The 26,172-nt window shown below is 42.0% G+C and overlaps 1 protein-coding gene across 1 annotated transcript in view; it reads right to left on the bottom strand.

The window, feature by feature from the left end:
• Positions 1–24,455, bottom strand: part of NR3C1 (nuclear receptor subfamily 3 group C member 1) — a 246,016-nt gene extending 221,561 nt beyond the window's left edge. The window contains exon 1 of the mRNA XM_005652957.4: positions 24,286–24,455. The gene's annotated coding sequence lies outside the window, so the exon portion shown is untranslated. The remainder of the gene's footprint in view (positions 1–24,285) is intronic.
• Positions 24,456–26,172: the final 1,717 nt, after the last annotated feature.

Genomic DNA, 26,172 nt, shown 5'->3' on the forward strand with positions numbered 1-26,172 from the left:
TTTATATGGCACTTAGATCGTATTAGATACGATGAGTAATCTAGAGATGATTTAAAGTGCATGGGATACTATGTGTAGATTATAGGCAAATACTGTATCATTTTATACAAGGGTCTTGTGCAACCCAGGATCTTGGTATCTGCTGGGGCTCCAATATCCCAAGGATACCGAGGGACAGCTGTACATGGATATAATGTATATTATTTATCCATTCCTCAGCTGATGGACATTTAGATTGTTCCCACTTATTGGCTGTTAAGAATATTGCCTCTATGAACATTTGTGTCCAGGTTTTTATGTAGATGTATGTTTCCATTTCTCTTTGGTAACTACTTTAGAGTTGAATTGCTGAGTCAGATGGTAGCTCTAAGGAGCTGCTAAACTGTTTTCCAAAGTGGCTGCACCACTTTACATTCCCACCAGCAGTGTATGCTCCAATCTCCACATTTTTGCCCAACATTTGTTATTAACTGTCTTTCTTTCTTTTTTTTTTTAATGGACATCCTAATGAGTGTGAAGTGCTGTCACACTGGATGTTTTGATTTTCTTGTCCCTGACGGCTAATGATGTTGAGCATCTTTTCATGTGCTTTCAGCTATTTGTTTATTTTCTTTGGAGAAATGTCTATTTAAAAACTATTCATTTGCACATTTAAAAACTGGGTGTTTTATTTTTTATTGTTTAAGTTTTTATTTTTTTTTATTAAAGCATAGTTGATTTACAGTGTTGGGCTGATTTCTGCTGTACAGCATAGTGACCCAGTCATATATATATATATACATTCTTTTTTTCATATTATCTTCCATCATGTTCCATCCCAAGAGACTGGATATAGTCCCCTGTGTTGAACAGTGGGACCTCATTGCTTTTCCATTCTAGATGCAATAGTTTGCATCTACCAGTCCCAAACTCCCCGTCCGTCCATCCTACTTCCTACCCCCTCCCCCTTGACCACAAGTTGTTGTGTTGTAAAACTTCTTTATATATTTTGGATACAAGTCCCTCGTCAGACATATATGATTTGCAAATATTTTCTTCTATTCCAAGGGCTGTTTTTCCAGTTTTTTGATAGACTCCTTTGAGGCATAACCATTTAAAATTTTGTAGAAATGATGTTTATTTATTTTTTGATTGATTGCACATTAGGTGCCATATATAAGAAACTGTTGCCTATTCTAATGGCACAAAGATTTGCACTTATGTTTTCCTCTTAAGAGTATTACAGTTTTAGTGCTTACATTTAAGTCTTTGATCCATTTTGAGTTAATTTTATGTATAATATAAAGGAGGGGTCTGGCTTTTTTTTTGCACGTATATATCTTGTTTTTCTAACATCATTTGCTGAAAAGATGATTCTTTCCACATGAGTTCACATACTCTTGACTCTTAAACAATGGGGTTGGGGGTGGGAAAGGGGGCTCACCCTCTGCTCAGTCAAAAGTCCTCATACACCTTTATAGTCAGTCCTCTGTATCCATGGTTCTGTATCTGCAAATTCAACCCAATCGCAGACCCTGTATTACAGTACTGGAAAATTCCTTCATGTACGTGGACCTCTGCAGTCCATACTGGTGCTATTCAAGGGTCAACAGTACTTTTAAAAATTAAAGCTAAATACTGGAGTTCCTGTTGTGCTCAGTGATAATGGACCCAACTAGTATCCATTAGAACGCGGGTTCGATCCTTGGCCTCTCTCAGTGAGTTAAGGATCTGGCATTCCCATGAGCTGCTGTGTGGGTCACAGACACAGCTCAGATCTGGCATTGCTGCAGATGTGGTGTAGGCTGGTAGCTACAGCTGCAATTTGACCCCTAGCCTTGGGACTTCCATATGCCATGGGTGTGACCCTAAAAATACAAAAAAAAAAAAGCTAAGTATTAGAGAGATCAACTTATATGAAAAATTGTGTGATATGAAAAATCGATGTTATGAATTTTTCTGCCTCTGTAGTGCGTTTGATTTGGAACAAACAGGTTTCATGCATTCATCTACTTGTTGCATCATTTATCAATGAGGCACTGAATGTTTATGAGGTAACAAGGGGCTCACAGTGTCGTAGCAAATGTGATGGGAGGTGTATTTAACCTGAGGCTAGTCCCTCTCTTGGTAGAGAAAATGACACAAGGAGGTATAGGAGAGGACGACAACAGTAGATGCTTGTTTCACTAGATTCCAGCATCTTTTGTCCTCTTCCCCTCCAATACGCCCATATGTCTTCACCATGTTGGCATCTTCAAATGTGCTGTTCCCTTCCGTCTGAAGGGCTTACTTACTTCCTCCTCTCCTAAGCTCCTCACTTCAGCTCTCAACTGAACCATCACTTTCTCAGGGAAAATATCCTGCTCCTCCAGGTCAGCTCCTCCTATTCCACACAAGCAAAGTGCCCTCTGCCTCAGCTGCATTGTACTTTCCACAATGGCAGGAAATAACTGCTTGGGTAAGTGGTGGCTTATGGTGCATGTTCTCTGTTGTTGTAATGGATTCTATGGGATGGGTAGCATGTCTATCTTCTCATGCACACTCGTGCACAGTCCTTGAGAGAGCAAACTAGAGAATTCCAGCCATAGTTAAGAGTTACAGATTTCTGTTTTCCCATCTATCGAATGGAAAAAATAATGGCACCTCCCTCGCAGGGCTCTTTTAGAGAATTAGAGAGTAATCGGCATGAAATACCCTGCGTGGCGCTTGCACGACAGTCAGCCGGGTAAGATCTACTGAATGAATACGTGAATGAATGATCAGCCCTGGCACTTCTGCCATGCTCTGTTGGCCTGTGTGGGCATGGCCATGTCCCATGGTGGTGGGGGAGAGAGGCTGAATGACTGAGCAGCCCAGGTGGGCTGGAATGACAGGCATCCTGGGCAGAGGGTCAAACCACTCTGATGGGGGTGGGTAGTGTCCTTCTGAGACATTGTCTATAAAGCCATTAAAAACAATTAGTGAAACTGTATTTTTAAAAATTTCCACAGAATACCAATGCGGCTAATTTAAGGAAAGAATTTTTATGCCAACATAATTCTTAGTGTTTAACACAGAGCGTAAGAGGGGACGCTCTGGAGTCCAACTGCGTGGGTAATTCTAGCTCCTCCACTCACCATCCAGGAACGTTACACCGCCTTGTCTCGTCTCAGTTACCCCGTAAAACAGAATTATGCATCAGGTCTTCACTGTGGGCTTGTTGAGCAGATTCGGTGGGACAGTGCACACACAGTCCTTAGCTCATGCCTGGCACATCCCACAGGCTCAAAGGAACTTAAGTTCCTTCCAGTTGTTAGTGTTGGAGAGGCTCTGGTTTCTTGTTTTGAGAGATCTAAATCCCCAAGTATTAGTTTCATTAAACCCTTGACAATCTTCCAAGGAGAATGGGAAACAAAGGGCATATAAAACACCCATTTAGTGCTATTTTATTGTAAGCTACAGTTAATCGGATTGCCAAATTTTCCATTCATTCCCAAGAAGTCATAATTAGGAAAACAAACACTGTGTGTGTGTGTGTGTGTGTGTGTGTGTGTGTGTGTGTGTGTGTGTTGGGTGGTGGTTAAAATTCAGCCAACTTATTTTTGAGTTTAGAGAACATGAAACAAGTCAATCTCTTGAGTATTTCAATTGTTCCAAATTAATATAAAATGTCAGTTTCCACGCATATTATTTCCGATCTTCAGGGAAATTTATTTTGCTTTAGGTCTTTCACAGTCATTTTTCTATCCCTGAAGAAAGTTGAGAGCTCTGTTCCCTTTTCCCCTCTTTCTTCTTTCCCGCTCTCCTTCCTTCCTCTTTTCTTTCCTTTTCCCTCCCTCCTTCCCTTCCTCCCTCCCTTCCTCCCTCCCTTCCTCCCTCCTTTCTCTCCTTTCTTCTCCCTGTTTTCTTCCTTTCTTCTTTCTCTCTTCCTATAAAGTGACAGTGTTGCACCTCTATGTCAAATGGGGATCATTACAATAATGATGACTTTGTAGGACTGTTGGGAGCATTGAGTCAAGCATGTTGGTTCCTTAATGCAGCACTGAGCATGGAGTAAGCATGTCTACATGTTGGTCATGATTCTTATCATTGTTGGAAAAAAGGCACGTCACCTATGATATTCTTTCTCTCTTGGTTCTTCTGTTTGGCCTTTTCATACTCCAGGTCTGGGGAACCATTTGCCTGTGTTTCTTCCCCTAGTTCTTTCTAGTGGTCACTGAGCTCCTCCGGAAGAGGACAGCAACATTGTTGCTAATAAATATTTGTGCCCATGATGCCTTAGCAGCCGTGCATTGGGACAGCATCAAGAACAAAATCAGAACTGGTTCCTGGTTGGGATGTGCTCATGGAACTGGTTAGTAGGGTCTGCTGAGGGCCTGGCTGCTGCTGTCACGATTGACCTGTCCCGAGGGTGCTGGGGCAATGGCCTTTACTGTGTGACAGACAGGCACAGGCAGGCTCTGAAGCCAGACCTGTTTCCATAGGAACAGGTCAATACCCCCAGGGTCAATTGTGAGTGCTTGCAGCCTTGTGTACCATATTAAGTAGCATTAATGGATCTCTGAGGTTCCATGTTTTAAATTAATGCATAGAGAGGGGCCAGATTCAATTCTTTATCTTCTGATTGTCGGTTTTTCGCTTATTGGAGAGGTTTCTCTGGTTCTGGAGACAGGGGGCGATGAGAAAAGCAGCAAAGACGCTGGTGTTCTCCTCTGATTTTACCCCACACTTTACCAGGGGGAACAGTGGTCCTCACCTAACTTTACATAGCATCTGAATCGTCTTGTTAAAGGCAGGTTTCCACGACTACTCCCTCTCCAGACTCATATTCAGTAAGACTTAGGGGGAGACCAGGAAACTGCCTCTTGAGAAGCACCCCAGATTTACCGCTTTTAAAATCCCATCCTTATCTGTGGTCTGCTTAACTTGCTCCACCACTATGGAGGCTGTCAAAAGGAAGGACCTTGTCTATGCTGTTTGCTGCTCTGTCTTTGCAGCCTGCCTTCAAGGAAGGGAGGGAAATGCAGTCCAGCAACTCCCCAACATCAATCTGCACACGAATCACCAGAGCTTGTGAAAGAAAATGCAGATTCTCATTCTTTCAGTCTGGAGGAGGGTCCAGGAATTTGCATTTTTCATGCTTTCCTGGGCAGCGAAGCAAGGGTGCAACTCCAGGTAGATGGGTGGGGGAGGGGTGTCTCTAAGACTACAAGGGGATCAGACCAGCTGGATTTGAATCCTGCATTCACCCCTTGCTAGTGGGGCGGCCCTGAGATGTTCTCTTCTGTCAAGTGGGACAATGACAGTACCTTCCTCACAGGGTCCTTATGGGGCACTCAGGAGGTGACACACTGGAAGCATTTAGCCCCATATACGGTGAGTGCTCAGCTAACATTAACTGTTATAATTATTATGAATAATACCAAGAAGTTAAATCACAATTTACGAACTTGGCCTTGGCGGTCAGTGCACGGAGTTTGGCATTAGACTGCTGGGTTTATATCCTAGCTCCACCACTTATTAATTGTATGACCTTGGGCAAGCTTCTTAACCTCTCTATGCCAGTTTCTTTATCTATAAAAATGTGGAAAACAGTGACACCTACTTCCTGTGATTGTTAGGAAGGCTGGATAAGATAAAGCATCCAAACCCCTTTCTCTGGGACCAGGCATTGGACGTCCCTTTTCCTGTTACTGTTTTTATTGATCAGTTGATGCTAGAGAACTTCAGTGTGAGGTTGTAAACTACTGGGACCTCTGGCCTGGCTAATCCAAACTACTGGTCAGGTATATCTAATGTTGGAACTAGGGACTCTCATACTGAGTGAAGTAAGTCAGAAAGAGAAAGACAAATACCATATGCTATCACTTATATCTGGAATCTAATATGTGGCACAGATGAACCTATCTACAGAAAAGAAACAAACTCATAGACATGGAGAACAGATTGGTGGTTGCTAAGGGGGAGGAGGAGGGACTGGGAATTTGGGGTTAGTAGATGTAAACTATCACATTTGGAGCGGATAAGCAATGAGATCCTGCTGTATAGCACAGGGAACTATATCTAGTCACCTGTGATGGAACATGATGGAGGACAATGTGAGAAAAAGAATGTGTACATATACATATATATACGTATGTATGACCGGGTCACTTTGCTGTACAGCAGAAATTGATGGAACACTGTAAGTCAACTATACTAGAAAAAATAAAAACCTAAATAAAAATAATCCTAAGGCATCAATGCAGATATCACTCTTCAGCTATACCTTTAGAATAATCACAGCTGTATTTATTAGCTATGTGCCTTTGGAGAATTATTTAACATCTGTGTCCCTCACTTTCTTGATCTGTAAATAGGAGAAAAAAATAGTTGCCTCACAGTATTATTATATGCATATAAAGCAAAGAATAATTACAACAGAATCTGGCACACGATAATTGCTCAACAGAGGTTAGTTATAATAGCAATTATTATTATTGTTAGATCATTATTGTATTATAGTGTATAAAGTAGATGTTAGCTATGACAATAATCATAGGATAGTTCTATATTATACAAAGTGTATGTTATAATAAGATCATATGTTAATACTTATAATTATGCTATAATAGTTTGCATTTTTGTCGGAAAGTGTCTTTATTTTGCCTTTATTTACAAAAATTTACATAAGGAAGCAAGAATATACAATGGGGAAAAAAGACAGTCTCTTTAGCAAGTGGTGCTGGAAGAACTGGACAGCTGCATGTAAATCAGTGAGGTTAGAACATACCCTCACACCATACACAAAAATAAACTCAAAATGGCTTAAGACTTAAACATAATACATGACACCATGACTCTAAGAAAAGATCATAGGCAAAACACTCTCTGGCATAAATCAATACCAGTCTTTTCTTGGATCAGTCTCCAAGGCAATATAAATAAAAACAAAAATAAATAAATGGGATCTAATCAAACTTAAGCTTTTGCACAGCAAAGGAAACCATAAACAAATGAAAAGACAGCCTAAATGAGGAGAAAATATTTGCAAATGATATGTGACTGACAAAGGCTTGATTTCCAGGATCTATGAACAGCTCAACAACAGAAAAACAAACAGCCCAATCAAAAAATGGGCAGAGGGTCCAAATAGACATTTCTCCAAAGAAAACATACAGATGGACAATAGGCACCTGGAAAGATGTTCGACATTGCTAATTATTAGAGAAATGCAAATCAAAACCACAGTGACCCTATGCTGCTCAGAGTGGACGTCATTAAAAAGTCTATAAGTAACAAATGTTGGAGAGGGTGTGGACAAATGGGAACCCTCCTACACTGTTTGTAGGAATGTAAATTGACGGTGCCACTGTGGAAAACAGTATGGAAGTTCCTCAGAAAACTAAATATAGAACTACCGTAAGATCCAACAATCCCACTCCTGGTCATATATCCAAACTACAATTCAAGAAGATACACACCCCTATGTTCACAACAGCACTATTCACAATAACCAAGACATGGAAAAAAACTAAATGTCCATTGACAGGTGAACAAATAAAGAAGATGTGGTACATATGAACAATGGAATATTACTCAGTCATAAAAAGAATGAACTAATGCTATTTGCAGTGACATGGAATGCAACTAGAGATTATCACACTATGTGAAGTAAGTCAGAAAGAGAAAGACAAATACCGTATGATATCATCTATCTGTGGAATTAAAATATGACACCAATAAATCTGCCTATGAAACAGGAACAGACTCAATCAATATAGAGAATGGACTTGTGGTTGCCAAGCGGGAGAGGGTTGCATGAGGGATGGAATGGGAGGGTGGGGTTTGCAGATGTAGTATATTACATGTAGAATGGATAAACAGTAAGCTCCTATGGACAGTACAGGGAACTATTCAATATCCTATGATAAACCATAATGGAAAAGGATATTAAAAGAATGCACATATATATGTTTAACCGAATCACTTTGTTGTGAGGCAGAAATCAACACAACGTTATACATCATCTGTACTTCAATAAAAAAATCGGATAAAACAGGAAAATACATTAAACCACAAAAAAATTTCTGGAACCCAATTTTATTTTATTTTCCTTGGCATCAGGAATTTTAATTACACATGAGTACAAATGCAAACTAAAAACATTTTAAACGGTGGTAAAATTTGCATAGCATGCAATTTACCATCGTCACCATTTTTTAAGTGTACAGATCAGTGGTATTGCGTATATTCACACTGTTATGTAATTGTCACCACCATCCATCTTCAAAACACTTTTCATCTTGCAAAACTGAAACCCTGTACCCGTTAGACAAAAACGCCATGTTATCCCCTCCCCCCGCTGCCTGGCAGCCACCATCCTGCTTTCTGCCTATGAATCTGTCTACTCTGGGAATCTCGCTCATATAGGTGGAATCATATAGTATTTGTCTGTTGTGACTGGCTTTGGCTTATTTTACTTAGCATAATGTCTTCAAGGTTCATGCATGTTGCATCATGTGTCAGAATTTCTTCTTTCTTTTTTCTTGCTTTTTTTTAGGGCTGCACCTGTGGCATATGGAAGTTCCCAGGCTAGGGGGTCAAACTGGCTGTACCTGCTGGCCTACGCCACAGCCACAGCAACACAGGATCCAAGCTGTGTCTGCAACCTACACCACAGTTTATGGCAATGCTGGATCCTTAACCCACTGAGCGAGGCCAGGGATCAAACCTGTGTGCTCATGGATACTAGTTAGGCTCATGACCACTGAGCCACAACGGGGACTTCCAGGACTTCCTTTTAAAAATCTAAACGATATTCCATTGTACATATATGTTACATTTATTTATCTCTTTATCCATTAGTGGACATCTGAGCTGCTTCCACCTTTTGGCTGTTGTGAATAATGCTGCGATGAACATGGGTGTGCAAAATCTCTTCAAGATGCTATTATTACTTTTGTTGTCACTGAAGTCGTACATCTGTTCTTGTAACTTCGGATCCTAGTCAGAGATGTTTCTCCTTACACTGCCAGATACCATGGAAAGGAGAAAGCCAAGAAACAAAAAAGGGGCACAATCTTCTTGCATTTATTACTTCACGCTCTTCTCTGTTCATTCTCAACATTCCTTTGGTCATCCACTACATAGCAAGGTATGCTGCGGGACCCTGACAGTGGCCAGTATTCTAATGTGACCTTGCATGGTGTAGAAAAGTTACATATACATAGTGACTTTTCTCCTTTCTCACATGGTTATCTGGAAGCCCCTTCCTCTGGAGCATAGAATTCCAGCCTCATGCCCACTTAGAAACTTTGCTTGAGTCCCAGATAGAACAACCCTTTCAGATGAGGCAGTTTTTTGTTTGGTTTTGTTTGCATGTTTGTTTTTACCTGACGGATTTCAAAATAATCTCAATCAAGGCTCTTCAAGGATTGGGAGTCTGTACAAATAAACTTGGTTTAGGCTGTAAAGCCAGCGTCAGGGTTGAGAATCTACCTTTAGCTTCCTGATTCTTGTATTCATAACACAGTGAAAATGCCTTTTGTTGTCACATTCAAATGCCTAAAAATTAGCCAGTGGAGAATGAGAGGGGCACAGCTAGCAGTGTGAACAGGCTCACTGGTGTCCACCTCTATTCAAAGACACAAGGGAAGCACTTTTTTGGGGATTGCCTATTTCTTTCCCATCATCTGTTTTGTGTGTGTTTGCCTTTGTTATGATCCAAGGAATTTGAGTCAAACTGGTATGGAAAGTTTTTATTTATTTTTATTTATTTTTTGTCTTTTTGCCTTTTCTAGGGCCACTCCTGTGGGATATGGAGGTTCCCAGGCTAGGGGTTGAATCAGAGCTGTAACTGCTGGCCTACGCCAGAGCCACAGCAACGTGGGATCCGAGCTGCGTCTGCGACCTACACCACAGCTCACGGCAACGCCTAATCCTTAACCCACTGAGCAAGGCCAGGGATCGAACCTGCAACCTCATGGTTCCTAGTCGGATTCATTAGCCACTGAGCCACAACAGGAACTCCTGAAAGTTTTTAATTAGGATGGGTTTTGTGTGGCACGTGAAGCAGATCACCCTGAAGCAGGTTTCACCTGCTTTAGCAAAAATTAGAAATGCATAGACACACCTCGTTCTATTTCTCTTACCATGATAGCCAAGTCAATGTTTACAATTTATTTTTTGTGGCTTTTAAAAAAGTGTTGCAATTGCTACTATTCTGTCATTTAATTTACGGTCTCTTTGGTCTTTCATAGCGAGATATCTTGGTTAATAAAACAGAATGGTTGATACTAAAAAATGAATTGGGAGTCTGTAGAGGTAACACCTGTGTTAAAATTGTGTAGAAGCAAAAACTTGTGGGTTATACTTTCAATCACTTAGAGATATATTTGGAGTTATTTTTTTTTGGGGGGGGGGGACAGAATATTTTGATTTCATTTTGGGCAAGCCATAGACATAAACTTCTATACAAAAGCACTTTCCAATCCCCTGTGTCTTAAAACACTTGGGGTGAGATGCCTGTGTGGGGGCAGAAAACCCATGGCTTTGGGCAGGTGCAGTAGCTTAGACTCTGAACGCTCGTGCCAGGCAGCCTGTACAGCAGCCGAAGCTCACTTACGGGGAGGTGAGACCTCTGGTTCAGGTTTAGTATCATGAATCCTAACCTTCCTGATTCAGCTTCGCCTTTAGTAACATGAGGTAAACCACGGTCCCTAGCTCATGGGGTCGGCTGTACTCATAGTGCGGCTGCTTGTCACGGGGCCTGGCGCGGAGAAGAAACGTTGGATATCCATCACCTAAATGAAGGCAGTCCCTGCTCCCCGCGGCAGCTGCACGGACCATTGTTCATTCCCGCAAAGAGGCCACACTCCCGCTCCTCATCTGGACCCTCGCCCATGCCATTTCTCCTTTCCTCCTCCCCGACTCTGACTGCGATTACCCTTCTAACTCTATTCATTCTTCTCGTCCCATCCAAGATATTTTGTCCGCGGAGACAGGTTACAGGTTGCTTGCTTGAGCTCTGCAAATACCCACCACGTGTCCCCTGCCTGGGCACCCATCATGTTGAACCATGGCACCAATCTAGTCCCCCTCTCACCCAGCTGGGAGCCCCATGAGGCCCGGTGAGGTCTCTGGGGAACCTCCTCGTGAAAGGAACACATGAAACACAGACCTGTGTGTGGGGTGAGCTTCCACCGGAAGGACTGCTCCTTTGGACCCTCAATCTCAAGCATCTTGGAGACCCCAACGCACATCATGGCCCTCGCTCACAGTGTGTCCTGGAAAGGATGCAGTGTCCATCTCCCCAGCACCAGTGGAGTACCAGGACCAGCGTTACTTCTCAGGACTCGATTGAGCTTTCAGATGGAGCCAGGAAGATTTTCAGATGTGTGCTCTTGCTCTGGACCACTGGCCAGACCTTCTGTCCACAGCACACGAGACTGACTGGCCGTTTTTCTTCCTCACACCACAGTCTCAGTCCTCATTAGCAATTCCCCATCCTGATTCTTACAATGGCATATTTGTCTCCCTTCCATTCCAAGTGAATTGTAATTAGCCATCGGCCTTGCTGGCCGGTTGATTTCTCAGAAAGTCTATGTTCTCGGTGATAAGACAATTCTGTGCTATTTCTATTCAATCCATCAAGCTTTCTGCCAAATTAATTCCTGACTAATGTAATACAGCTGTAATAATCAACATTTATTAAGCATTTCTCTGTGCCAGGCACTTTGCAAATGCTTTACCTGGGTTATCTTATTTAATTTTTATAACCAGCCTGTTAAATAGAAACTGCTCGTATGCCTTTTGCAGCTGAGGAAATTGAGGCACAGAGAGATTAAGTAATTAGTTCAAGGCACATAGAAAGAAAGTGACAAAACAGGAACTCAAACTCAGGTCTGCATAACCTCAAAGGCTATGCTCTTAACCATGAGGTTCCATCACTGACCTATAATTTTCAGTTATTATAATGTCCTGATTTGAAAGCACCAGGTACACTCAAAAATATACACTTTGTACCCAAAGTGACTTAGCTACAGTGATCTTACTAAACCTGTGCTTTTCATATTACATCCTAGCTTTCATTTTGTCTTTTGTTTGAAAAGTAAATAAGACAGAAATATTTCATTTTCTCCTCTGCTTCCTTTTGGAACCAGGCACTGTTCTGTTTGTTTTAGGTGGATGCAGAAGGTTACAAGTTGTTAGTGGATGTTTAGCTGGACTGGTACCTACCCAAGCAAGATTAAACTGATGATTGCGTTTTTATGGGTGCCACTTTGCTCCTCTTTGATTCCAGAGGTCTGGCCTAAGCTATACCACCCATTGAGCAAAAAAAATATTCTTGTATATGAGGTGGATTGAAGGGGCCCTTTGGATAGCTCTGTGTGGAAACTTATTTCTGTTACTGAACAAAATACTCTAATATGCTCGCTAAACTGTCTGCTTTGTTCCTGTGTGTGTGTGTGTGTGTGTGTGTGTGTGTGTGTGTGTGTGAAGATTAAAAGAGATGGAGAGAGGGATTGAAAATCAGTAACTCCCACCTTCAATTTCCAAGTCAATTTTTCTGATTTACCAAATTCAGAAAATCAAATTTGATAAATATAGCAACTTGTTCATTCTTACTCAAACTACTTTTCTGTAAAAAAATAAAAATATCATAGAGAAAGAACTCAATATTCTCAGGAGGAAAAACAATAGGAAATCATTGTTTAAATCTCTTTCATTCATTCATCAAATACTTATTGGCTATCTAATATACATTAGGTGCTGTGCTCAGCAATGTCAAAACTCCCACCTTCTGGAGTTCCCGTCATGGAGCAGTGGTTAACGAATCCCACCAGGAATCATGAGGTGGTGGGTTCGATCCTTGGCCTTGCTCAGTGGGTTGAGGATTCGGCGTTGCCGTGAGCTGTGGTGTAGGTCGCAGCTGTGGCTCAGAGCCCGCGTTGCTGTGGCTCTGGTGTAGGCTGGTGGCTACAGCTCCGATTCGATCCCTAGCCTGGGAACCTCCATATGCCATGGGAGTGGCCCTAGAAAAGGCAAAAAGACAAAAAAAAAAAAAACAAAACCCAAAACTCCTACCTTCACTAAATTTATACTCTGTATACACATATTTAGAGGCAATGAACAGGATCATTTGGACAATGGAACGTTAGGCAGCAGTAACTATCTCACAGGTATTATTAACACAATGGACAAGACTCTTGGGTGGAATATAAAATGAAGGAAGCAGTGCTCTCTCGACTTTGGTCTATGTAATCTAGGAAACTGCTTTTCTTTATTCTTCACCTAGCTTGGTATCAATACAAACCACAGTTAATGTCTACTGGGTTTTATGTTTTCTGGTATAACTTGACAAATTGATTTGCTTTGGCTTTGTCTGTCAAGCATATGGGAAAATCCCCCCCCCCCCCGCCCCCAAGAGGTTCCCACTGATTGGTTATGAGGAAGAGATGAGAAGGTGGGGGAAGGTGATCCTGCCACAACAGCTGCTTGATTCTCATCTGTGAGTCATTGGTTTTGGGAAGAAAGCTTTCAAATTACCCAGGCTGGCTCGTTATGGCTGAAATTCTAAAAGGGATCTAGATCAAGAAGCATGTGGGTATTAAAGGTTGTAATTTTGACTGCTTCCTTGTGAATAATTCTAATGACAAGACAAGGGAATATCCAAATCAGGCACAGTGAATAAATTTAATCCCAAATGCCAGCCCAGACTGATTAGTAGCAAGAATTGGAACACGGAGAAGGATTCTGCATCTTATCTAGATAATAGACCAAGCACTAACTGCATTGACATGACTCAAATTTCCTTGGATGATGTAACTCCCCCTGACTGTTTGAGTTAGAATTCAGAATAATCTTAATATACCAAAACAGTGAATAAAAACCAACAAGGCAAAACCTAATGAGGATAACGCCATATTCCTGTATTTAAATGCCAAATTCAGTGATTTAGGGACTGGAGGACTAGGGAAACTTGGCTTGAGAGCAGCTAAGAAAAGACTTGACCTATGATCCGTATGAATCAGTAGGATAGCATGGCTACAAAAAAGCCCCAGAGCAATGGTGGGCTTCTAGACTGCACAGGATAGCCCAGTTCCACTGGAAATGAATTTCAATGTCTCGTCTTCCCAGTCTGCTGCATTGCTTGTGGCCTTGAGAATGTGGATTAGCTCCTGGTTTCTGGAGCTGAGGATTGTACGGCATGTGCTCATACAGAAAGAAGAGAAAATGTACCTAGAAAAATCAGGAACTCTTTGTCTTTGAAATAGGCTAGATTTGCAATCAGGTTTAAAAAAAGTGCATCACAGGATTTTTGCGAATATACGGGTTTTTGAAAAGCTTGGAATGTGTCTTGCCCCAAATGCTCTACCCTTAAACATACCCACACACACTGCAGGAAGAATTTCATCCGTACGGAATATTCATGGGCCGTGAAGTCATCAAAATCACTGTTGTGTCAGAACCGTTTGATTTTCAACTTGCCATTTAAGCTGTTCCAAGGAAACTCTTGAAAACTTATTTTCTTGACACCGATGTGAGTTTGGTAGAAGGAATAAGGAGAATGTAAAGTTTTCTGTTTGAACTTGAGACAGAGAGAACTTTCAGGAATTTAAGCTTCCTGGAGTACATGTATTTTCAAGCCAGGCTGGCCTTTTCCACCTTCTCACAAGGATCATGATGATGATGGTGGTGATGATGATTGTGCTTATTCGACTGATTGGATTTGGGTTATTTTCTGATTGTTCCTGGCACAAACTTTTCCCTAATAATTATGCTGCAAAAATAGAACAGGCGTAGGAACTACAAAGGAAAATTGGAAAATAGTCAGGGACAGGAGCTCTTGTGGTGGTGCAGTGGGTTAAGGATTGGACTGCCGTGGCTTGGGCTGCTGCAGAAACATGGGCAATGGGTTAAAGGATCTGGCATTGGCACGGCTAAGGTGTAGGGCACAGCGGTAGCTCAGATTCAATCCATGGCCTCGGAACTTCCATGTGCTATAGGTGTGGCCAAACGAAAATAAAAAGAAAATAGGGACAGTTGGGCTAAAAGCACTGGGACACTAAAGGACATTAAGTTTGAAGACAGAAAATCTAGTCTGTGAACAGACTTTCTAAGTAGAGGTTACCCTACCTAGAAAGTCTGTTTTAACTGCAAGTCTAACTTGTTTCACTTGCAGGAAGGCAAGTTCCAAGGTTGGGAAGCCAAGAGCTGGGTTGGTAACTCCTTTGCAGGGGCCATCTGCTTGACATCCAACAAATAAGAGGAAATAGGGACTTGGACAAACCCCAAAGAGTAAATGCAGGCTGCAGCATAAGTTACCAATGGTTATGTAGTGGACATTTGCTGTTTTTAGAAGAATTTTTATAATTTCCTGATTTTAATTACCTTTTAATTAAGGACATTAAAAGAGACTACAGGATTGTTCTCTGGCATCTCGCATAAGTAAAATGGACCCACGTGTAGACTTGAATCCACAATTTTGATTTTATTAAGACTTGGTTATCACCCTATTTTTAGGTCAGTACCTCTGCTACCTCTGACTTAACAGATGATAACTGAGAGAGGTAAGTAATTTTAATTTATAGTTTTTGAATTCACTTTTCTTAACCCTTATTTGCAGAGAGGACCATGAAAAACTGTACCTAAATTAAGATTCCTGATAAAAGTTACTGATAGGAAGGAAGGTATAAGTGGCAGGAAATACAGTTGACTCTTGAAAAACATGGGCTTGAACTGTGTGAGTCCATTTACATGCAGAATTTTTCCATAGTCAATATGATAGTGCTAATCTGTGGATGGCTGAATCTGTGCATGTAGAACTGTGGATACCAAGGGACTTCAAATACCAAGGGCCAACTATGAACTATACACAGAATTCCAGAGGGTCAGTGCCCTAACCTCCAGCTGTTATCAGGGTCAACTGTAGTATCAATTGGGTATTTTGGAAAGAACACAATGAGGGGCCATTGAATAATATTTAAGCGTTGGATGGTAAGGAATCAAGAGATTTTGGCATCCGGCATTTTAATTCTAGCATCCTCTGGAAAGCATTATTTGTTAGACACTGTATTATTATTATTATTCTAGAGGATAGCTAACTTCAAACAGGCCATGCCTCATCTCTTATGCTTCTTCTAGCCCCGGAACTCTAAGGATTTTTGTGATAAGAAGTCATCACCGTAAGATCTAAGTTTTAATAGGCACAAACAAGTTGCAGGTTTATGGCTGCTAGGTGTTCATTTTCCCAAGGACATGATAAAAATTACATATTTATCCTAGCAAGCCTTTATAATATTCTAGTTCTCTGCTCCTTTCTGAGATGTAATATTTTCTCTAAGGCCAGTGGAACAGTTAAATTGGCTCCAAAATTTTATAAAACAGCAAGGATGGTTTTGATTTTGAAAACAAAAATGTAAATATACTTGGCCAAGGGAAGGAATCTCACTGTCTCGGAGAGAAACTGCCCAGGTAGCCAACCAAGCCAGACTTAACTTCACGTACAATTTCTCTTTTTATAATGATTTTAATTTTTTCCATTATAGCTGGTTTACAGTGTTCCGTCAATTTTCTACTGTACAGCAAGGAGACCCAGTTACACATACATGTATACTTTCTTTTTTCCCACACTATCCTGCTCCATTATAAGTGACTAGACACAGTTCCCAGCACTATACAGCAGGGTCTCATTGCTTACCCATTCCAAAGGCAATATTTGCCTCTATTAACCCCAAATTCCCAGCCCATCTCCCTCCTTCCCCTTCCCCCTTGGCAACCACCGGTCTGCTCTCCAGGTCCTTGATCATTTCTAAGAGTAATTAGATTGGATCATTTTTAAAATGCCAGAGTTCTATTTAGTCACTATAGATTCTCCCAGTCTTCCATTGTTTGGTCAGTGATTCCCATCACTTTTGGGCAAAAAGTGTTAAGTAGGTGAGGAGAGGGGAAGGTTTGGTTGACCATTCTACCTAGTCCCAAAGAATCAGATTTCAAAGAGCCGGCTCTTCCCACATCAGCTAATGAATTTTCTGAGCAACATGGTTTTACTCTTTGAACTGTTTTTAAGAAACTACAAGTCACGTCACAGTGGTAGAATTCTATTTTGCAGTTCACTTTTGCAGCATCACTTTCTCTGGCCAGCGCCTTTTAAAATCTTTCTCTTTTTTAATGTTCAAAGAGTTTGTCTTACTTCCTTTTATTTTCCCACCCCTGTCATTTCTAAGCTCAATGAAAAATATCTCATTATAGGTATCTCCTGATTATTGCTTATTTTTACTTCTGTTTGCATTAAATCGCTCTTTGAAGTACATTTACAGCCACCGAATAGGAAATTGTAATATTCCCCAGGAAGGAAGTTCTCAGAAAAATCTATTATATCAAGAAGCAAAAAATAAGGGCTAGTGGAAGAATCTAATTGCCTAGGGATGGTTCATTCTTTCATTTACTTGTTTAGGAATTAGCAAGTACTTATTGATCACCTCCCATGTGCCAGACACTGTTGCTGGTGCTGAGGAATTTGGGGTGGACAAGACAGAGAGGGTCCTTGTGCACATGGGGTATACTTTCTAGTGCAGGGAGGCAGACAACAAGCCAGCCAACCAACCAAATAAGGATACTGATAGAGAATGCTATGCATCATTTAGTCATTTAATTGTATTAAATAAGGTGATGTGATAACCGGGTCACCACTTTAGGTTGGGCAGCCAGAGAAGACCTCTCTGGGGTCTTGTTTCAGCTACTACAGCTGCCTGCTAAATTACCCATGAAGTTGGTGGCTTAAAACGACAGCTTATTCTGCTCACAGGTTCTGCGGGTCAGGAATTCTCCGAAGCCGTGGAGGAGACAGTTTGTCTGTGCCCCTGAGCATCTGGGGCTGAGCTGGAGGACTCAAAGTCTGAGGCTTGGAACCTTTTCAGGATCTGTGCAGTCACATGTCTGATGGCTGATACTGGCTGTTGGCTGAGTGTTTAACTGGGAACACTGGCCAGCACACCTCCACAGGGGCCTCTGCATGTGTTCTGGTCTCCTCACAAAATGACGGCCAGTTCAAAGGGTGAGTGGAGAGAGAGAGAGAGTGCCAGGTGGTAGCTTCATTATTTCTCACGACCCAGCCTTGGAAGTCACTTCGTGTCACTTCTGCTGTGTTCTGTGATTAAGATGATTACAAAGATCCACCTACTTCCAACGGGGAGGAGCAGAGACCCCACCTCTTGAGGAAGGAATGTCCACCTCACATTGCAGGATATACAGTGGTGTGGCCAGCTTTAGGTCTGGATAACAAGGAGTTAGGAATTGGAACATCAAGGGGAAGAACATGCCAAGCAAAGCCCCTGAGCAAAAGTGAACGTGGCACATACTTGAATCACAGCTAGAAGCCCAGGGTCAACACAATGGAATACTACTCAGCCATAAAAAAGAACAAAATAATGCAATTTGCAGCAACATGGATGGAACAAGAGAATCTCATCCTGAGTGAAGTAAGTCAGAAACAGAAAGACAAATACCACATGATATCACTTATATCTGGAATCTAATATATGGCACAAATGAACCTTTCCACAGAAAAGAAAATCATGGACTTGGGGAATAGACTTGTGGTTGCCAAGGGGGAGAGGGGGGAGGGAGTGGGATGGATGGGGTGCTTGGAGTTAATAGATGCAGACTATTGCCTTTGGAATGGATAAGCAATGAGATCCTGCTGTGTAGCACTGGGAACCATGTCTGGTCACTTATGATGGAGCCTGCTAATGTGAGAAAAAAGAATGTATACATGTATGTGTGACTGGGTCACCATGCTGTACAGTGGAAAACTGACAGAACACTGTAAACCAGCTATAATGGAAAAAAATAAAAATCATTATATATATGGAAAAAAATAAAAATCATTATATATATATATATAAAAAAGAACAAGGGGAAAAGTATTTTAAGACAAAGTTGGGAAGGTGGGTAGTGAAAGATATTGAACAGCTAAGCACTGCCTCTATCCACTCCAAGCAAAAGAAGAAAGAAGACTGGGTTTGTCTTGGAGCCCATCCATACCTTCTTTGGGGAATTTTACTTCTTCTTTGGGTCGGTGTGACAATTTGAGCCTGTACCTCTCTAGATACTGCACTCTTCTCAGCAGTGCTCTGGTTTGAAATGCCCCCATGTCTAAATTTTTCCCTTTCTAGATACTAGACTCTGTGGAGTGGGGAATACAAAGCTGTATTTCATTCCTTCAGCCTTTCAAGTTGCTTTTAACCCAGCTGTAGAGATTAATACACACACACATACACACAAACTGTAACTAAAATACGAGTCAGCAAAAGTTAAGCATCAAATATGTGCTAAGAGTCATGTGATTCAGGAATTCTGAATTCCTGATTCTTATTCAAGAATCAGAAGTCACAAAATGAAGAAATCATCTGATGTCAAAATAAAATGAATATATTCCAACAGTTATAAAGGAAAACCATTGCATATTTATCCACACAAATGAAATACTTCTTTCCATAAAGTAAAAAGAAAACTGATAAACTAGGAAAAAATATTTGCTGCACTTGTAACCAAGTCTATTTTTACATAAAGACTGCTTGTACCATTCACGGTACAAAATAGAAAAATTTTTAAGTGAGCAAATATTACAAAGAAGAAGTTCACAGGAAAAAAAGTGACCAATAATCATGAAAAGATGTTCAACCTTGATGTAATGAAACACAAAGCAAAGCAACATACTTCACTAAATTGACAAAAACAATATCAAATTAAATCATTTTTACTAAAGTGACAATAATTACAATGTTTGATAAAACTCAGTGTTGGTAAGGATGCAGAAGATTATTGGCACTTCTGTACACCACTGGTGTAAACGTTTTCAATGGAAATTTAGGAATATTTATCAGTTTAAAATGCATCTTTTCTTTTCTCTAGCAATTCCACTGTTGGAAAACAATTTGATGAACATACTTCTATATACAATTATATATGTTTGAGGATGTTGATTTCTGTGTTATTTATAATAGCAAAAATTTTTAATTATTCAGATGCCTATAATTAAGGGACCAGATTTATAAATTAAGGCACATTGAGAGGCATATGGACCTCTGAAATACTATACAGCTATTTAAAAGGATGTGGAAGATGAAAAAGTAGTGATTTAGAAAGCTATCCAAAATGTACTAGGTAGAAAAACTAAGGCAAAGACAATAAAAATAAGATAATACTATTTGTTTGAAGGGCTTTTGTGCACTAACATATATACATATATGCCTGCCTATCTATGTCTCTCCCTCACTGTCTATCTAACATATATTACGTGATTTCTAGAAGGATATGTGGTTATAAAACGTTAACAGTAGCTTTTGAAGTATGGAACCTTAGGCTGAAGGAAGTGGAGAAAGAATTTTCGCTTTCATTGTACCACTTCTGTAATGTTAACATTTTTTCCTTTACAATCTTGTGCATGTATTAATTTAGAAATTAAAGACTCATACTAAAAGCATCATGCGCCTGTCTCTACTAGGCCCTCAGGTAGTGAGGTTAATGGCGGGAATTTCAGGCACTGATATTTTGTCTTATTTGAGGCCCTTTGGTCCCCCTTAAATTATACCGTTGGCCATCCTTGTTGGCTGGGTGTGCCAAAGTGTAGACCACAAACAATACTCTGAGTTGAAAGTAAAAAAGTCATAAACCATTGTTCCTACCTCTTTGACTCCTATTACCAAATCTGAAAAGTTTCCATCCTCCAGGAAATTATACTCCAGGGTATAATTGCAAAAGTCCCCCACTCTAATTTCAGTGGCAGACACTCACGTCACAGTCCTACTCCCTCATTTCAGTTTGGATCAGCGTTGTGGGGGGTGTGGTGGAGTAAAGGGGGTGATGTGGGGGGGACAGAAAGAACTGCATTATGCAAGAGAAGACAGTAGACTTTTTGGTCTCCTTGGGCCTTTAATACCTGTAGAAGTCTATGTTTTGTCTCCCCATTGTTTTCAAGTTCCATGATGGGACATGTCATCATAAGACCTCTGTGCCCAGATTTTGAAGGAAACTAGTTCCATAAGACATGCGCCTATGATTGCTACAACTGGATCTAAAATTGAAGTCTGAGGTTTTAAATGTTCTTGAATTTAGAAAACCTGATTACAAATATTATAAATATCCTTCAGTGCGAATCTATTACCTTTTGTGAAAATTCATCATTATGATGTGTATATTTTCTTTCTTTCTTCTTTCCTTCCTTCCTTCCTTCCTTTCTTCCTTTCCTTCCTTCCTTCCTTCCTTCCTTCCTTTCTTCCTTTCCTTCCTTCCTTCCTTCCTTCCTTCCTTCCTTCCTTCCTTCCTTCCTTCCCTCCCTCCCTCCCTCCCTCCCTCCCTCCCTCCCTCCCTCTCTCTCTCTCTCTCTCTCTCTCTCTTTCTTTCTTTCTTTCTTTCTTTCTTTCTTTCTTTTCTTTCTTTCTCTCTCTCCCTCTCCCTCTCCCTCTCCCTCTCTCTCTCTCTCTCTCTCTCTCATCTTTCTCTCTTTTGTGTATTTTGGGCTGCACCTGTGCCATTTGGAAGGTCTGAGGCTAGAGAGTGAATTGGAACTGCAGCTGCAAGCCTACACCACAGCCACAGCAATGCTAGTTCTGAGCCATGTCTGGAGCCTACACCACAGTTTGGGGCAACACTGCATCCTTAACCCCCTGAGTGAGGGCAGGGATCAAACTCGCATCCTCATGGATACTAGTTAGGTTCTTAACTCGCTGATCCACAAGGGGAACTCTGTGTATATTCTTTTTTTTTTTCTTTTTTCTCTATTTAACAGTAGGTGAACTGGATGTCACCTACCCACTTCTTTCTCACTAAATAAGAGCTCTTTGGTTTCCCTATTAAAAATCATGAAAAATGCCATGTTTTCATTCAATAGTAAACATTCAATGATAACACGTCTGCCTTCCTCACCCACATGTATGTGCACACATGTTCTAGCATAGGGAAGATCAGAATACCAACTTAAGCAGAATACCAAGGACAGTTTGCAGAGAAAAAAGAAAGCCCAAAGAGGTAGAAAGAAGCCTTTGGACTGAGAAAAAGTCACCAAAGCTTTAATCTGGACAGTGAATGTGTTTTGGGGGTGGTTGGCATGAACACAAATCTTGGGAGGCTTTTCAAAAGCAGCTAATGCACCCACCTCCTTCACTTCCATTTTGCCTTTCTTGAGTCCCTCTGGCAATTCCCCCACTTGGCCTGCTTGCAGATGAGAGTTCTTTGCTTACAGCTTGGCAGCAGCATTTAAAAACAAAAGTACGCCCTGTGACTCAGCAGTAACATCTGTAGGTATCTACCCTAGCAATTCCTTGGTTGTGCTCGGGGACCAGAGACAAAGATGTTCAGTGTCATGTGGCTTAGAAAAGCCCCACAGTAGAAAGAAGCTTAGGGCCAACAGAATGGAAATAGATAATTATCATCGAGAGAGGCTGGCACCTAGGACCTGGGACCCTTTTCTGCAGTGGCTGCAGGGCTGGCACCTAAGCACACATCTCTTAGAGCAACAAGATACAAAGAAATCACAAAGGACTATAAATAACTGCATACATATCAGGTTGGGACAAATTATGGGCAATATGACATAAAAACCCCCCAAAAGACCAACTACCACTTCTGGAGAGCTGAGATACTACAAAAGCAGGATACTACACATATGCCTGCATACAACAACTGAAGGGGTGAGCAGACCACCTAAAGTCATCCTTGAGATCTGACCCTGGATCCATCCCTACCTTTCCCCCATATAAGAAACCAGCTTTCTCGACCCCACCTGCCCCCACCTCAGTGAGCAAGGGAAACTGTTGCTTGTTTTTGCTCCCCCTGCTGTAGCAGGGGACCCAATAAAGCTTTGCCTGAATTTCTTGCCTGCCCTCTGACCAATTTCTATTGGTTAAGGATGGCCAAGAACTCAGATTGGTAACATGTAAAATCCTAAGAGGAGAAGCCAAACAGCACTTGAAGGAAATGACTGGAGAGGCACCATTATTATAGATCTCTCAGACATATTTTGCACTGAAAAAAGCAAGTTGCAAGCAATATGATATAATTATTGTAAAAAAAAATCCAAGACCATATTATTTATTTTATAAAAGTTATTATGAATATATGTGTGCATACGTATGCATAGGTGTGGTGTATATGTCCAAGTAGGACATATCACCTCTGAGATGAGGGCAAAGGGACCAGGGGTGAGGGTCCTGGTCAAAGGGGACCTTAGTTTTACCTGCAATGCTCTAATTTTTCCAAAGGAGAATTGACTTATGTGTACGGGGGAACTAAAGGTATGTTTAAATATTTAAAGAATTCTTAGCATTCTGCCTGCAAACAAGGCCTGGATAGGGTAAAGAAAATATTCCCCAAACTGGGTTCTCTGGAACACTAGTGCTCTATCGGGGTAATTGAGTATTTGTTGAGTTCCAATGTTATTAATCCAACATAGGTCAGGGACCGAAACAGAATTAAGTTCAACAGTAGTGAACTCAGAGGGAGCAGAAAACCCTCAAACTTTTCTCCCATCTTTCATCCCTGCCAGGATGGTTCCAATGGCTCCAGCAACTTCCCTTTCTTTCAATTGCATGAGAATCTATGTCAGGACTTTAACTTCAGGCCTCTGTAAATAAGGGCGAAGGAGGTAAAGAATGCAAAGCTGCCATCTACACGTAAATTCCGGATTCCGAAATCTCGTACAGGTTCAAAGGAGCCTTGCAGTGGCCTGCGTGCAACATTAAAAGAAGAGGTGAGACCCAGCAGGACAGCGGTTGGTGAACACCGCCTCCTCCCCCCCCGACTACATCATGACGCAGGAAGTCACAGCATCAGCTATGACTGGGTTGGAACTATTGGAAGATACTGTGGGCAGTTGTTTTCAATTTGGATCATTGTGAAAAACTTTCTGGGTCAGGATGTCCCAGGACTCTCAAGAAGTGGGTGGGGGCGCCATGAAGTCCATGGCATTCCTTACGGTTCCCCTGGTCCCTGTGTGCCGTCTTCTTCATTTGCATTACCCCAGAGTCCGGGGGCCATGGTCACTTGGGAGAATGTGGCTTTAGAGCCACATAAACTCCCATCCTCAAAAAGAGCTGGGTACTGCAACAGGTTGGGTAACACCAGGCCAAACCAAGTTGAGACAAACCTGTCTATACCGCAGGTCTCCTCAGAGCCTTGGGCATGCGATTCCCACCAGGACTCTCCCAGAGGAGGACAGCCAAGGCAGCTGCTTTTCCACCTGCTTCTGGCCTTCTCTCTCCCCACTCCCTGCCTCGCCTGCAAATGGAGAAAACCTTCGGAACACAGGTTGGTAAAAGGCAGAGACAGGAAGAAAGACCTCACCTCACTGAAGCTGAAGTTCCCAAACAGCCACCTGAAAGTGATGCCTTCTGGCCTGAGCAGCCCACTCTGGCACTGATTCTAGAAAAGAAAGCCTTGAGATTGTGTGCAGCTCTGCGAACAAGAACTTATAATTCTATGTGTGAAAGCCTGCTGTCAAGTCCAGCAAAAACGCCATGCCCTTGGTATGTGCAGCTGCCGCCAACTTGGCTGGCACCCAGCGGGCACACGTCACCATTCTACCAGCCTCTGATAGCGAGGAGAGGAGGCTGGGAACCACAGGAGCAGCTCAGCTCCATCCAGGGGAGCAAATCATGGGCGGCTCTAAAGTTCAGGTTCGGGAGTTTGTGGGCCTTGAGCAGATTTCCGTTTGGTTCTCTCTCCGTGTTTTTGGAGGACACCATGTCATCATAGTCATGACTGATGTCCTTATGAGCTGTGTGGGAGCCCGTGATGACAACGATAAAAAGACTGAGGCAATTACCCAGTTCAGCTAGGCTGAGCGCCTCTATTAATCTCAGCTCCACAAAACTGGCTTTCTCCTTGCAGTGGAGCTCATCTGTTAACAAACGGCTGTATAATAGTAATAAAAAAAAAACCCCACTGATGCAAAGCAGAGGATGATTCTGTCCTGAAGCCTATACGTGCTCTCTGACAATGAACAGCCCAGATAAACTGTGACAGGTCACGATTACCTCAAAGTGTCTAAATATGTCTGAGCCTTGTGGAATAAAATGCGTAAATCTGAGTGGCCATCAGGGCAGTGGAAGCTGGTGGAACGTTTCCAATGTCTGTTTTCTTTTATGAGGACTCCACGTCACATGAGGTGCAGAGATGTGGTTCTAAGCACAGGTTCTAGAATCAGGGACCCAAGGCCACATGCCAGGCCTGCCATGTCCTGGCTGTGCACGCTTGGATTCTTGGGCAGGACTTTTGTGTGCATGTGTGTATGTCTGACCACACAACCCCCTACCCCGGCTCACTGTCAGAATGAAAAGGGTCAGTGTGAGAATCCAAGTGCTTGGCACAGAGAGCTTGGTGAGTGAAAAATATCACTGCTGCCAGCATCGGCACCACCACCACCACCAGCACCACCACTTTCCTCATCATGTCATCATACTGCTTGGATAGGAGTGCCCACAATAACTTGATTTCCAGTTTGACAGAAACTTACTCAGCCCTCTCAAGTCCTAGTCACCTATGGAAAAGTGGCTTTTTCCTCATTATGTTTCGAAAATAGTCTTTGTTTTACAGGTTACACTTTGGTGGTTACGTTGGGTGTGTGGTGGGCAGGACATGGGTGTTTATTCACAGGAACTTGGGCTTGAATTCCAGCTCTACTCCTGACCAGGTAAGTGACCCGGGGCAATGTGCTTCACCGCCCTGAGCCTCAGTGGACTTAGCAAAATCGGGATAACTATTTCTGGGTTCCTGGGAGGATTAAGTGTCAGAAAGCTTTTGAACAGCACCAGGCATGTTCCATGATGGTTAGGATCCAGGGCCAATGGGACCTGGATGAGCTCGTGGGAGTTTTAAGCTGCCTTACCATACAAATACTGGTGGCTGGATCCAGTATTTCAGCAAACTTCAACAGCACAGCCAAAGCACAGCTCAGCTGATCTGAGCCATGGGAGCCCCTTAACCCAGCAGAAAAACCCATCATGACACCACAATTCCAAGAGACTCTTCTGAGAATACCGAAGACCTCTGGCTGTACAAGCTATCATGATTCGTGGCTCATGCCTAAAAGAGGCTAAATCTGGGGCTGGGGTCCTTGCCAGAGCTGTTCTCCAGGTCATGGATTAAAACAGCTGGGCTCTGTCCACAAACCATTTGCCTGGGTGTGTTCTGTTTCCCGCATCACAGTCAAAATGGCCTCCTGGCACATTT

The sequence above is a fragment of the Sus scrofa genome, chromosome 2 (genome assembly GCF_054392235.1).
Source record: "Sus scrofa isolate SSC_HxYL_T2T_F1_AM1 chromosome 2, Sscrofa_HxYL_maternal_Yorkshire_Landrace_v2.0, whole genome shotgun sequence".
NCBI lineage: Eukaryota > Metazoa > Chordata > Mammalia > Artiodactyla > Suidae > Sus > Sus scrofa.